This window comes from Sciurus vulgaris (genome assembly GCF_902686455.1).
Source record: "Sciurus vulgaris genome assembly, chromosome: 4".
NCBI lineage: Eukaryota > Metazoa > Chordata > Mammalia > Rodentia > Sciuridae > Sciurus > Sciurus vulgaris.
The window spans coordinates 124,012,951-124,028,024 of NC_136464.1; positions in this window are offsets into that span (position 1 = coordinate 124,012,951).

Genomic DNA, 15,074 nt, shown 5'->3' on the forward strand with positions numbered 1-15,074 from the left:
TGTAAAATAAGGAATGTGCATTGGAAGACAGCAACTGTGCAAAGAGCTCTACATATATCATAGATTATTTTATGTAAAACTTACAAAACCATGTAATGTGAGAACTATTACAAAAATAGACCCCAATTCTCCACTGTCACTTTTCAATGGAAATTTCTACTCCTTTAAGTAAAACTACTGTGTTCCAGTTCTTGAATCCATATTGACTTTGGTCAATAGAAATCAGGCATGTGATATTCAAACCTAGATCTCAGGACACTTTGTGTATTTATACTTTCTAAAAAAAATGATTCCTGAGGAGAGAGGGAAGTTTATTCCAAAATGAGATATCATGTGAAAGAGTTAAATAGTCCTAGCTGAGAACAGCTCAGATCACAGAGTACCCAGTTGTTTTGCCAGCTGGTCACATTTATACATATGAATTCAGATATGAGGAACACACCCTGGATAAACAGTACGACCCAAATAACCAATGGAATACTAACAATAACAAATAGTTTCCTTTAAAAGCAATTGAGTTTTATTACCCAGAATTTTTTTTAGGTATTGGAGACTGAACCCAGGTCTTGTGAATGCCATGCAAGCACTCTACCACTGAACTATAGTCCAACCCTTATTACCCAGAATTATTGCATCAGTAGATAAAATTATCCATATATATGCATAATTCCTCCATTTCTCAGTTAGAAAATGATCACTGATAACAGTCAACTAACTTGCTCAACATTAATAAGTAGAAAAACTGTGGTACTAATATATATGCTTTCTACTTATGGGACTCATAATCATGCCTACCAATCCAATTCTTACAAAGCACAAATGTTTTCTGAAACATTGGAAACATTTAAATTACCACTTTTGCTATTATCTGATTCTATTCTGACATTCTCCATCTAAACACACACAAGCACACACACAACACACACACACACACACAATTGTTTTCAGTTCCAAAGAATGTATGTGTGCTGTGTTCTTCTGTGTATATATGTGTGCATGTGTGTATACTTTTAATTGCTTTCTCCTTAATATAGTCATTTAAATGTGGACTTTAAAGATAAATTAGTAGCAGAAAAAGTATCAATATATTTATAACCCATACTGAAAATGGGATGCATGATAAAATTATTAAGAATCCACTTCTCTCTGCTCCAATAGTCAAAAAGATTTTTAGTATCATCAGTATCTACTTTTCTTCAAGAATTCATTGTATGTAAACTGTATATGTCTTTGTGTGTGTGTGTGTGTGTGTGTTCTTAAATTTAGAATGATGAAAATCTTTGGTCAGGAAAATAGATTGAAAATAGGTTGATGATTGAATACTTCACAAAAACCCCATATTGCACCCGGTGTATGTAATAGAGTTCTATTACATTCAAGAGACACTCCCATCTCAATTAGAAGCTCAGTCACTAATATTTCATACATCCTATTTCAATGTTTTCAAATATGGGACACCACACTTCATGCTAGTTATTCCTGGGAGTTAACATTTATTGCATTGAGGTGAACTAAGGGTATTTTCCCCCTAGACTTCAGCCAAATAGAAGTTTGAGAACTAAGGTTAGATAGAGGCTGTCATTATATCTGAGATAATAAAAGGACCAGGAAGACAAGAGGAAACTTTCCTTCCTGTATTCCTTCCTTCTGACAGGGAAAAGCAAAATAAAACATACAAACAAACAAAAATCAGCAAATCAGATTGTAGTAAAACTATTAGGCTAAACAAATTTCTTTAATATAAGCACTTATTTCAACAGATGTTTATTGAGCATATAATTGAGTATATATTTGTGTCACATAAGGCATAAAATATTTATTCTCTAGGAATTCAAAATGGGGAAAAGCAACATTGATAACTAGATAATTTGGGGTATCTATGAATCTGACTGATCTTTTTGTTTTAATTATGTAGATTTTTAAAAATTATATATTATCAGATAAAGTGTCAGAATTTTTTCTTTTTTGTTCGTATCATAAAATCAGATTGAAAATTAGGAAATTCAGGATCTATTTCCCTTTATACTTACTGTGATTTGTTTTGTTATTATAACTAACTAAATAATACTTACAAATTTATAAACTACATAGCAAGACTGATGTCCAGTAGAACAAAATGATTAAAATAAGAATTTACTCCAAATCATTTCAAATACACTGAAATTTGAAAACATGTCATCCCTATTAAAACAGTTAATTTATCCTCAAAAGCTTCTTTCAATTAAGAAATTCACCAGTGGATGACATGCTATTGAGTTTTACTTGTTGTTGTGTCTTACTATGAATAAATGTTTCCTTGGAAAAGGCCATAATTTTCTCCTCCTAGAGTACATCCAAAGTTGGAAGTCATCCATCATATCCTAGAAACTTAATCCCCATGAATGGCAAAAGTGGGCAGAATGGCTACCAAAGGCCAAGGTGCAGTGATTCTTTCCCCTATAACAGTTGATGCAGTAAAAAATAAAAATAAAAAAATTTTGTAGTTATTATTTCTTTTCTTGCATTTATGACAGTCACATCTTCAATGATGTGACATTAGTGTTAAGGGTGTCCATCATGGGCAAATGCATTATTCATTTACATTATGAATAAACTATTTAAATTGTCATAGGTAAACTTTGAAAAATGGTCTGCAGAATCTGAAGGAAATATATCTAGTTATGCAAGGAAGCACTAAATGATATTCCACTTTTCACATTTTTCATACATGATTTCTTAATTATAGAAATAGTACTGCACATGTAGTTTTAAGATGAGACATCTTTTGATACTAGGGACAAAGTCAGCACAAATACAGATACATACACCCACAAATCAGTGAACATTCCATATACAAGTTATCTATTAATCATAAGATATCTTCTCTAGAGATATTTTAGTAATAAAAATAGAAAGCATCTGAAGGGCATAAATCTTGATTTTTGACAACCCATTAAAATACTGTCTTTTTAGTTTGATAATGAAAACTAAGTTATACTGATTGAGCTTTTAATTAAGATAGGAGTATTTTTAAGATATATGTTAATGAAAAGTAGCTTTATGATATAAGAAAATGGAACTCAGGTCTTTTTGAATAAGTCATTTAATTATCAACATTTTTCTTCCTTCAGTTTTGATTGTACAAAGTTTTAGTAAGAAATGTGTTGAGTTTTAGCAAACATGTCAGCTATTGTCTGATATAGAATGCATTGCATTTATTTATTAGAACTCCAAAGCATACATAATGGTATAAAAATTTAACAAAAATGATAATAATTTACCTCTCATCTAACCACTATCAGTTGGAGAATTAGAACATGATTTGGAAGAGGTGGAGAAAAATGAGTAGAAATTATCTTGGATAGAGAAAGAAAAAAAGAGTTAAAGTTATTGGAATGCTGCTTAGCTTGATTAATCTCTATTGCATTTTGATAGGTATCATTATTTTTTCCATCTCCATTGGCTTCCAAGCTTTGGTTAATTTTTAACATTTTACTCTATTTTAAGGACTTCTTTCATACATTGTGTGAGAGAGAGACAAAGAGACAGAGAGAGAGAGAGAGAGAGAGAGAGAGAGATCTGGCTCAGCTAATTTATGATAGAGGCCATGGTCTTTGCTCTTTTTACCTCTCAACCCACAAATACATTAGATTTAAAGCAGTGTCCCACCAAGCATCAGGGATAGAGGAAAATATGAACAAATTAGAATAGTTCTGGAATCTAATGAGTGTAAAAATAAAATCTAGTTCTGGAGTGCATTCTGTCTAATGGGATGATCAGTGCGCTTTACAATATCTATCATCCTTCCAGTTGTACTCTAAAGTCACGTTCTCCATAAAACTTGCTTTTGTGCTTTTAATCACAAGCTCTTCATTCCTGGAAATAAAAAATGGAGTATAATCCACCACTATGTAATTCTTTGCCTTATATCTTCTACAATTGTTCATTGTTGAGGAATCTTTGTATATGAGCTCCTGGAAATTCAGGTTTCCAACTTCTAAACTGTGTGCAGAGTATTAGTGCATTGTTCAGATGTAGAGTCTGTGTATATCTTCCTGTTCTTTATTTCATAAATGAAAATTGCATGTATATTCCTTACTGTTTATATTTCTCACAGCTCTGTGATTTCCATGATAATAACAACCAGGTTGTTTTTACTTTTCATATCAAATCTTTTTTTGAGGGGTAGGGGGTACAGAGGGTTAAACTCAGGGACATTCAACCACTGAGCCTGTCCCCATCCCTATTTTGTATTTTATTTAGAGACAAGGTCTCACTGAGTTGCTTAGCCCCTCGCAGTTGCTGAGACAGGCTTTGAACTTGTGATCCTCCTCCCCAACCTCAGGAGCCACTAGGATTACAGCTGTGTGCCACTGCACCTGGCTCAAATGCTTTTTTGACCATTTAACATCTTGCATCTAATGCAACATGTTGCTTACAAAAGAAACTAAAAAACAAACAAACAAACAAACAAAAAAAAAAAACAAAAACAAAAGTAATTGCCGAGTGGGTGATCATAGGATCAGGATGACAATACCTCTGAGAAACAATCCTTCAAAGATCAAAATTTTTAACTTAAACGACTGTTGAGATGTGTGTGTGCGCGCGCGTGTGTAGGCCCGTGTGTGTGTGTGTGTGTGTGTGTGTGTGTGTGTATGTATTCAGTTTCAAGTAGATCTTTCGCAAGTATTTTTCTATTTTTTTAATGACTAGAAAATCAAAATTGCTTGAATAAAATAGCTCACCTAAACTTTTGCAAAGGTCCAAGGAATAAATAATGGAGAAGGAAGAGAAAAAAGAGTAACTTCTGGAGTAAGGATAGGAGTGACTTCCTGCCTGACTACAAATAGAACTTGAGAGTGAGTGGCTGGTTTTCTCATCAATGTCAACACTTTGGACGTTTGTACCCCCAGGAGACTATACGTGAGGAACTAGTCCTTTCAGCTTCCACAGAGATGCCTGTGCCTCTGGGTAAATGCTGACAGTGAGTCTTCTGATCTGAGAGACCCTGTGACTTGAGCAAAGAGGATGTCAATAACTGGCCCCGATTTTACATCTCTGATATTTTACGATAGGTCTGCCATTTACTGACAAGCGAGAGCCATGACAGCTTTTCAGGTCAGGCAGGTAAAGGTGCATTGTGCAGTTCCAAAACCAGTGCCCTGGGTAGCCAAGACTCATATAAGGTTTATAGTTATTGATCCATCATAGTGCATTACCATTTCAGTCCATTATAAAGCTTTTTTTATCTTGCAAGTCACACTGCTTCTTTTAAGTTTTGTTTTAAAATATTTATTTTGAACCTTATTTCTATTAACATCTACAGTGACATATATATTCTACAGCAATGCTTAAATTCAGAATTGTGGTCTTTCTTTGGGCATTGGTTCATGTTCTAGTTTTTTATTGAACCTCTAAGGGAAATTACAAAGAAATTTTGTTTTGTTTGCTTTGGATACATCAATCTCTCATTGAACATGTGTATAAAAGAGACCTCACTTGAACTATGCAACCTAAAAAATCACTATTTAAAATAAGAGCTCTACTAGAAAAGTCATCCCTACCCAGTTCAATTTTCTTGTCTGTGAATGATTTATTTGACTCCATAAAATCCTCATATGTTTATTCTACTCAATAGAGTAATATATATATATATATATATGTATGTATATATATATATATATTATATTTTAGATAAAACTTCTCTGTTAAGTCATGAACACCTTCTGTACTGGATAGTTTTATTTTTGCCCTTCAGAATCCCCTCTTCTAAGTCTGTGACCCTGAGGTTCTCACTCGACATGCTTTTTTATGAATCATCTGGGAAAATTTCCAAGAGTGTTGAAGCACAGCCAGGAAGCTGAGGAAATGTTGAAGAGAACTAGAGAAAGACTGCTGGGAGGGTCAGAAGAATGTCAGAGAAGGTCAGGGAATATCAAACCCAGAAAGACTCCAAACACATACCCTGAGGTCAATGTCATAGTACAGTCCAAGTTTCAAAAACATCAAGGTTAGAAGAGTTACTTTGCCTCACTTTTTCTATCATTCTTCATTAGTCCAATTTTCTTAATATTCACTATTGAAGAGATAAATGGTATAGTAATAGAAATATGTTAGGAATAATATTATGATCAGATAACAATGCTTGGTTAAAAATAAGCACTATAATAATAATAATAATAATAGCTGTTAATGATTGGATTAAAGAAATATATAATGATCATTAATTATTTCTCTTTGTTTAGGATTATATTAATCACTTCACATATAAAACCCCATTCAATCCTAACAGTCCTGTGATATTACTATCCCATTTTGCTGATACAGAATCTGAGGTTCAAAGAACTTATGATAGTTTACCACCATTACTCAAGGTGATAAGTCAAATTTGGAACAAAGTATACCTGATCCTTAATTGTTTATGGTTAGTACTATCTTGACAATTCTCTAGGAAGCTATGTGGTTACTAAGTTGACTGTTATTTTATTTTTCTTTCCTTTTATGAGCTAAATTCCAGGACAAAAAGAAAGTACTCAGCTTATTCTGGCTTATTGAAAGGTTAAGCACACCTGATATTCTTTATCCAATATAAATTTTCATGTAGAAAACCTTTATATTCTCCACATTGTATCATGTTTGTTTTTCAGATTTACCAGAGTAAAGTAGCCCTATCTCTGAAAATAACCTTAAAAGTTTACTGTTTAAAATAATGCAAAATTGGAAGTTGTATTTTTGTTATAAGTGTTTGATAAAAATATGTCAACCAGTATCATTACCAACTTACAAGTAGAACCCATGATATTCACATGATGGAATAAATAAATTCACATGATGGATATAGCCCATCCAGTTATAGATTCATGAATGGTATAGTTGAGAGAAATTGATGTAAGATGATATAAGATTTCTGAAAGTTTTTAAGATAAAGTTGTTTCTGATCTTAGGCAGGTCTACTTACATTTTTTTAAATACCATGGGTTCATTTATGATAGTTTCACATGGATTGTTATCAAAGCACGATTTTAAATCTTTAAACCATTAGATGCTATCTATAAACTTGAGGATGCTATCTGCCAGTTCTATGTGTTATAGAAGTGAAATAGCATAAGATTATCATAAACCATTACTCTTGAATATGATTTAATCGGGTAATGATGTTTTATTTCTGATTAACTTGATTAAAGATCTTCAATGTGTACAATACCTTTTATTCTATGATATTCCCAAGAGAAAGAAGCAAATAAATTATGATACTTGACCCTAAGAAATGTTAATCATAAATGAAAGATAGATGAATAACAAATAGCTTTGATGCAAGGAATTGTGTACTTAACTTATATGATAACTGCTACCACGTGCTAGAGGCTAGGAACTTAATTCTAGGGATTTGAATCCCTCACCAGCTGCCCTTCACATAAACTGATAACATGCATCTATCTCCTGTTTTCATATTAGATGAACTACTGGCTCTATTAATACTGTTATTTATGGTCCATAGATTTTTTTTATCAGTCCAGACTGCTGTAAAATTATTTAATCTGTATTGTAGTCAGCTTTTTCACTGCTGTGACCAAAAGATCTAAGAAGAACAATGAGAGGAGGAAAAGTTTATTTTGGGGCCCTAGGGTTTTTAGAGGTGTCAGTCTGTAGATAGCAGGCTCTGTTCTTTAGAGCTCAAGACAGAACATCATGATTATGGAGGAAGGGTATGGTCAAGCAGGTCAGGACATCTCACCAGGGAGAAAAGAGAGAGAGAGAGAGACAGAGAGAGAGCGGCTCTGCTCAACAAGGACAAAATATATGCCCCAAAGGCAAACCCCCAGGGACCCACATCCTCCAGCCATACCTTACCTGCCTACAGTTACCACTCAGTTAATCTCTTGCATGAACTCACACATGAGTTTTGGGGAGACACTCTATACCTAAATCATAACACTCTGTAGCAGACAATAAAATATATTTTTGCACATAGCAAGTGGAACTATATTATTAAAGCCATCAAGAAATCTCAGTACCCATCCCAGTACATAGGACTACCAAAATAGCAATGTCACCTGAAAGTGCTTTGGAACATGCTTTGATCCTGCAATAATTTTAATTTGTAGAATTTTCCCTTATTCCCTTCAGCTTTTCAAAAATTAGCTCTTTTTTTTTTTTTTTTTGCAGTGCTGGGGATTGAACCCAGGGCCTTGTGCTTGCAAAAATTAGCTCTTTAATATTGATGTGGCTAGAGTTATTATACTAGTGTCTACATAAGATAACTAAAATGGGAAAAAAATTACTAATCCTGTGTACATACAGTAAGCAACAAGTTTGGTTAGATACACTCTTTAATCCTACAGACCTACTAACAATTTTACTTGCATGTTATCTTAAAAATATTGCAAGTATCTGAAAGGGTCAAGGAAAAACAGTTTTCTCTGTATATATTTATGTTAGTGATTTAAAAATATGCAGAGCCAAAAATATAAGAAGGACATGAGTCATTCCTGGAGGGAGAAGATAAAGAGTAATCTTATTTTCATCTTAATATCTTAGTCAATGGAATACTTGAATCACTGATGGAGGTTTGAAAGTTATAAGGGTTTTCTTTGCTGTAGGCTCCTGGGCCTTTCTTTTCTGCCAAGGGTCTTGTTTTCGTCCACTTTGGAACCCTTGTAAGCAGCTGCCACCGACTGAATGTTTGTGTTCCCTCAAAATTCATACACGGAATCTCTAATCCCCAATGTGATGGCATTAGGTATTGGAGCATTTGGAAGGAATCAGATTATGAAGGTGGAGGACTCATGAATGGGATTAGTGCCTTTAAAGAGACCCCAGGCAGCCCTCTTGTTGCTCTCTTTCTGCTGTGCCAGGATAAGCAAAGAAATAGAACCTGACCATGCTGATGCCCTCATTTTAGATATCCAACTTCCAGAACTGTGAGAAATAAATTTCTATAGCTTATAAACTACTGGATCTATGGTTCTTTGTTATGGAAATCTTGACAGATGAAGACAGGCTTCATGATAAAACAGTCCCTTCATCCCTTCACTAATTGAGCTGCCCTCTTCCTCCAGGTGTCTAGATAAGTGTCACCCACTAAGGAAATATCCCCTGATCTTGATCAGTTCGCCATGATTTAATTGCTCATAACCAATATATAATACATCATGTCTCACAGTCTCTGAATGTCTATTTATTTGCTTACTCATGCAGTCTACATTCCATAAGCTTTAAGTAATGTGTGACTAGGGATAGTGTGCTAGACAGAATATTAGTCCCCAATGATGTCCACATTCTGATTCCTGAAGGCTGTTAGTAAGCTATGCTATGCGGCAAAAAAAAAAAAAAAAAAAAAAAAAAAAAAAAAAAAAAATTAAGTTTGCAGATTAAAATTATGCTTTCAATTCTTGGATCTTAAAATGTTTCCTGATTTACTCATGGGGTGGGGGCGGTGGATGTGAAGTGAGAACATTATCTCAAGGGTCCTTAGAAGTAAAAACAGCAGGTGGGAGAGATAGTGTCAACATCATTCAGCATGAGAATGATTAGTTCAACCACTGCTGACTTGTAAAGGGAAGGTGACCACAAGCCAAAGGAAAGAGCAATCCAGAAGTTGGAACACACAAGTTCTGCTCTGTAGAAAGGAGGGTAGCTGAGTCAACATGGACTTTGAGCTTTGTGTTATATAATAGGCTTCTGACCTACAGAAATGTAAGAAAACAAATTTTGCTGTTTTGGGTCTCTAAGTGTGATGCAATCTGTTATAGCATTCATAGAGAACAAATAGCTGATGACATTCCCAGGAGCTAAAACAGTGCCTGGCACATGTTTGGTTTTGAAGCATTTAAGAAATGAATAGATAGCGAACCTAAGAAATAACACTATCTCCACAGTGCGATATTAAAGTCTTCATTAATTCCTTCTTATTCCATTTCTGTTCTTTGAAATAATTAAGTTGAAACAAGAAAGAAACATTTTTAAAGGGTTCTATTATCAGTATTTGGGGAGTTTGAGGACTAGAGGTTGCAATGGACTACGTGTGCATGGAAGGCAGATGTGGAGTGGGAAGTCTCCCACATTTGTGCTGCTTTTCTTAAGGCTCTTAGACAAGAGTTTTGGGACAATTTTGGGGGATGTCACTGGCTAAGAACTTTCAGATTTTCCAGAAACCAAATACATAACAATTATTGCATCAAGTTAAATGACTTCTATTATGTTGGTGAGACTCTGTTATAGCTGTTTATTTCACTTACGCTTTCTCGGGTCTAACGATCCTGTGGCCTACCCATTACTAGCCCTATTTTCATCATGCTTCTTGTATCTTAAAATGTTTAAAGAGTGTTGGTCCTACTGATAGCATATGCAAGGAGGGGTACCAGTGGTGGGAGAGGCCCAGGACCACTGAGGTGGAGAGTGTTTTCTCCCTGACATTGTTAAAAATAGCTTGAACATGGTGACAATAAAAAATGCAGGCCGGGATTTTGTGGTGGCTTTCCTATGCTGGGAATGGAACTGGAACCTCAGGAATGTTAAACAAGTGCTCTACCACTGAGCAACAAGCGCGGTCCCAGATCACTTTTTTGTTAGTTTGACTTTTTTCAACTTACCTATGAATAGCCATCTCTTCCCCTTTCTCCCTCCACGACCCTGTGATATGGGATTTAAATCCAAATTCACTGAGACCAACATCTACTCTTCCTAATCATTTAGTCTTCTTTCTAGAAATAGGCCTTGTTCAAATTCTTTTTAAATTTGAGTATTTCTTAACTCTTCCTCTATCTCTGTTTCATTATCTATATAAGCAATTCGGCAGCAGTTATCTATCTCAAAGGTTGTGGATAGATTTAAATCATTTAATATGTAAAAAAAAAATATTGCTTAGAATAACATCTGTCATGAACAAGCACTCTGTTAGCTTTCATTTTAAGAGACTCTGAAATTAGCACTGTCAACTCTTCTCAGGGAGATTTTCATGTGTGGTTGGATGAATATTTTGCTAAACTATAAGAGGCAATTGCTGAGACAACCCTAGGAAGCAAGTGTAATAATGGCTCATCTAACATGCCTTCCAAAAAGGATGAGTTGGATTAGATCAAGATTTTGCTGACTAGTCTGTTCATATTTTAGGACAAAGCTAACTCATTTGGGTTGATATAACTGTATCAAGTCTGGTTTTGTGAGCCACATCCCATAAATTCATATTCCAGCTCTGCTGCTTTCTATGTATGTCAATATTTCTATAATATCATCTGTAAGACAATAGTAGTGAAAATTCCAAACTCATATATTTGCTAAATGTTCAGTAAGATCACATTTGAGATGCTCATAAAATAGTGATTGCTATATACATTGTTATAGTTGTTATATATAGTTGTTATATAGTTGTATTATAATATCCAAAATTTTCTTTCAAGAAATCTTTTCTTTTTAGCTAAAAGCATTATTTTCCTCTCCAATAGATTTTTAACGATTCTGATGTCTAAAACAAAGACAACAGAGTAAAGAGTCACTATGTTCTTCAGAGCCAAGGTCACCTAGAGAAAGCAGATTATAGCCATACTTACTTGATATACTCGCTAACTAGTGAAGTCTCAAAAGTAAATTTTAAAGATTTCATTGTTAAAATAACAAAATTCAAATGGTGGCAGCGGAATACTTGTGAAGCCTTTTGTTTTATATTCTGTTATGTGAAAAAACTTCCAAAAAGCTAAGTGGTTTGCTTTTTATTTGTTTCCTGTCACACATTCTAAATGGCCTTTAAAAGTCAGTAGCTGTTACTCAAGAATAATGAGGTATATTATTCTCTCAATGCACATGCAAATCTCCAATTAACACTAATGGGATTTATGGCAGTGAAACTAAAGGAACATCTACTTCAGTGTCTGAAAAATAAAGAATCTTTATTTTTTGATACCTACCTTTTTACCATCTAAGTGCAGTCATGCATAAATAAACAAATTAGTATTAAGCATCAATTTGACACTTCCTTTCATGTTGACATTTTGAAATACTGTCTTTAAAAGGTAACATGTTTTAAAGCAGAGATGGAGCTTTAGATATTACGAATTTATATGCACCTCCCTACTCTGCCATTAATTTTAAAATTATAAATAAGCAGGAACAGTCCTAGCTGAACTTAAGAAATACAGAAATGATGGATTTTCAAATATGTGTGGCAATACATTTCTAAGAACAGTACTTCAGAAGATCTTTTTATGCACACAGACATATAGAACTCTATTATCTCTTTGAGACACAATCACAGACTCCACTCTCATAAGTATTTCTGTCTTCGATTCCTGTAATTTTAGTCTTATTTATACATTTAAGCTTCCTAGAAGACAGTTTTTAAAGAGAAAGGTGAAAAGTCAGATACTAGTATATTGAAATAGCATATTAACAAATATGTTTTTAAGGTGTTGGATAATCATCCAAAAGAGGTTTGGAAGCACAATTAAAGTAATCATTTCTGTTAATTTAAGTATAGTATGATCAATATGCATTCTGACCATAGGTATTTGTTAGTATTTGAATCTATTTGATAATTCTATAAAGGTAGACATTAGAATACATAAAGTGAAAATTCTTATTTAGGGAGAACATACAGGAGAGTTAAAATCCTATTTAACAAAATTCATTCAAAAAGGATAAGAAGTATGATAACGAACAGAAAATATATATTGATAAACCAAAATTTGTCTTAAAATTTAACTAAATTATTCATTTCTGAATACCTGAATAAACAACTTTCTCAAATTATTGAAAGCAAGTACAGCAAGTAAATAACTTAAAACAGAAAAACATTCTTTGAATCAAAAAAAATAGTGTATTTTCCTTTAAAAAAAATCTTGACTGATAAAGTAGAATGGTCCTCAAGCTGAGATATTTACCAAACAACAATTCATCTGGGATGTAATCATGTCTAAACAAAGGATTATCATTCTATTTCAGGTAAAGAGAAGTTGACATTTTAAAAAAATATTAAAGTAAAAGACAGGTTTTTGTTTTTCATGCTTACTGCATAGGCTCTGGAAAACCTATTGACTTCTTAGTGACTAGTAATGGAAGACTGCCCAGAACACACTTGATAAATATTTTTGAATGAATAAATTAATTAACTAACTTTTCATAAATCCTATTTGCCAAAATTTCATTCTCTCTGTTACTGTTTCGTTCAGTGCTAAGCAGTAAGGATGGAACACACCACCAGGTTTAACGAAACGCAAAGTCTGACCAAATACAGACAAAAAATGATTTAATATAATAAATATAATGAATAATATGATAAATTACATTCAGATTGATAATTTATCTAATTTATTAATTATTAATTTATCTAATTTATTCTATAATATTAGATATATAAGTTTTGATAACTGTTGATTTATTTTAAGATAATTATTTTGCATAATACTTCATTAATTTATATTTAAAATCCCTAATCTACTATTATATCAAAAGATATGCTTTGAGAAAATCAGAACACAAAGAACATTACAAATGTTTAATTATGTTTCTGTATTGTTTTTGACTAATGAAGATTTTTTAACATGTTTTTTCCAGTATCTTTAAATAGAATTAGATAAGTAAACTAATATTCTTTTGTTCAATCTGATGGTTGTGTTATCATAAATTTAGAACTTTACACTAATTTCATTGATAATACTGCCAGTCCATCATGTAAAGTGTGGATTAGCCAGAGTTTAGGGAAGTACAAGTATATTTTTACTTTTTGTATGATCCTATTTTTGAAACATGCTTGGTTTACATGCAACTAGTAGATTAAATTGTTCTATGTTGATTTTTAATAATTTTGGGATCTCCTCCTTGTATTCTTTACATGACCTTGCAACAAATTCTGATTGATAGTCTTGTGTCCATGCTGTAATCATACTTTTCTAACTGGAATATACCATCAGGGTCCATTCAAAACAATTTTAGGTTTTGGATTTGTTTTTCAAGTAGTTTTAATTCTATGTAGTATTTGACATTTTGTGGAATTGATATTAGCTATCTCCTAAGGAATAAGGAAAAAAAATATACATAGTATTTCTCACTTGAATAAAATTCCTTCTAGAATTAAAAAATAATTCCATTGCATCATTTTGTGAATCTAAGAAACACATTAGATCTTCGTTATCCTGTAGTTTTCATATGTTGAAATATTTAGTTATTTTATTATCCTAGGAAATGTGTCTTCATTATTCATCATGGTTCATTCATTATTTTCCAATTATGCTAAAAAATAAGGTCAGAAGTAAAATGAAAATGGAACAGAAGAATGATGGAATCACCCAGAAGGATGAAGCAATGTGAAACTGGTCATCTTTCAGTTTCTGTAGCATGATGCCAAAATTATTATATCATCTTTCCAGAATGTATTATGTTCTTTCTTTAGATTTCATTTTGTCAGGTTGAGAATTCAGGATTTTTCAATTTTCATTTTAAAATGAAAAGAAGAAAAAAACATGATCAAAATCATGAAATGAATGAGAAGTTGGATGCAAGGATACATACACAGCAATACTGAATATTGCTGACATTGGTCATGACTAAGAAATCATATAATTTCTTAATTAATATAGCCACTAAAGACAAAAAAGAAAATCAGCATTTTATTCTAATTAGTCCATTATCTGGAAGAACTAGATTATGAAATGAACAATCCCATTTTACCAAATAAATGTGTGATAATATTCATTCATTTCTAAGGATGTTTGTATAAAAGTTTATGTGACAATGAAGAATTTGCTGTGTTTAGATTTTTACTAAAATTTCTAATAAAATTACCTCCCATTTCCCTGCGTTCCTACTCTTGTAAATAGTTCATATATTAGTGACAAATATATATTCCATTCTATATGTATTCATATCCATATATTTATTGTATTTGACACAGACGACCTACTATGCTGAAGGTTTAGTTACCTACATATGGTCCTAGTAAAAGCTGTACATAAAATGCAGAAAGCTGGATAGTTCTGAAAGTCTATCTAGAAAAATTTAGGCATGTTCTGTATGTTTTATAGTCATTGATAATTATAAATATTTATATAATTCTGAATTCCTAAAGGCTTCAAAAGAACTTTTCAGTAGACTTGGAATTTAAA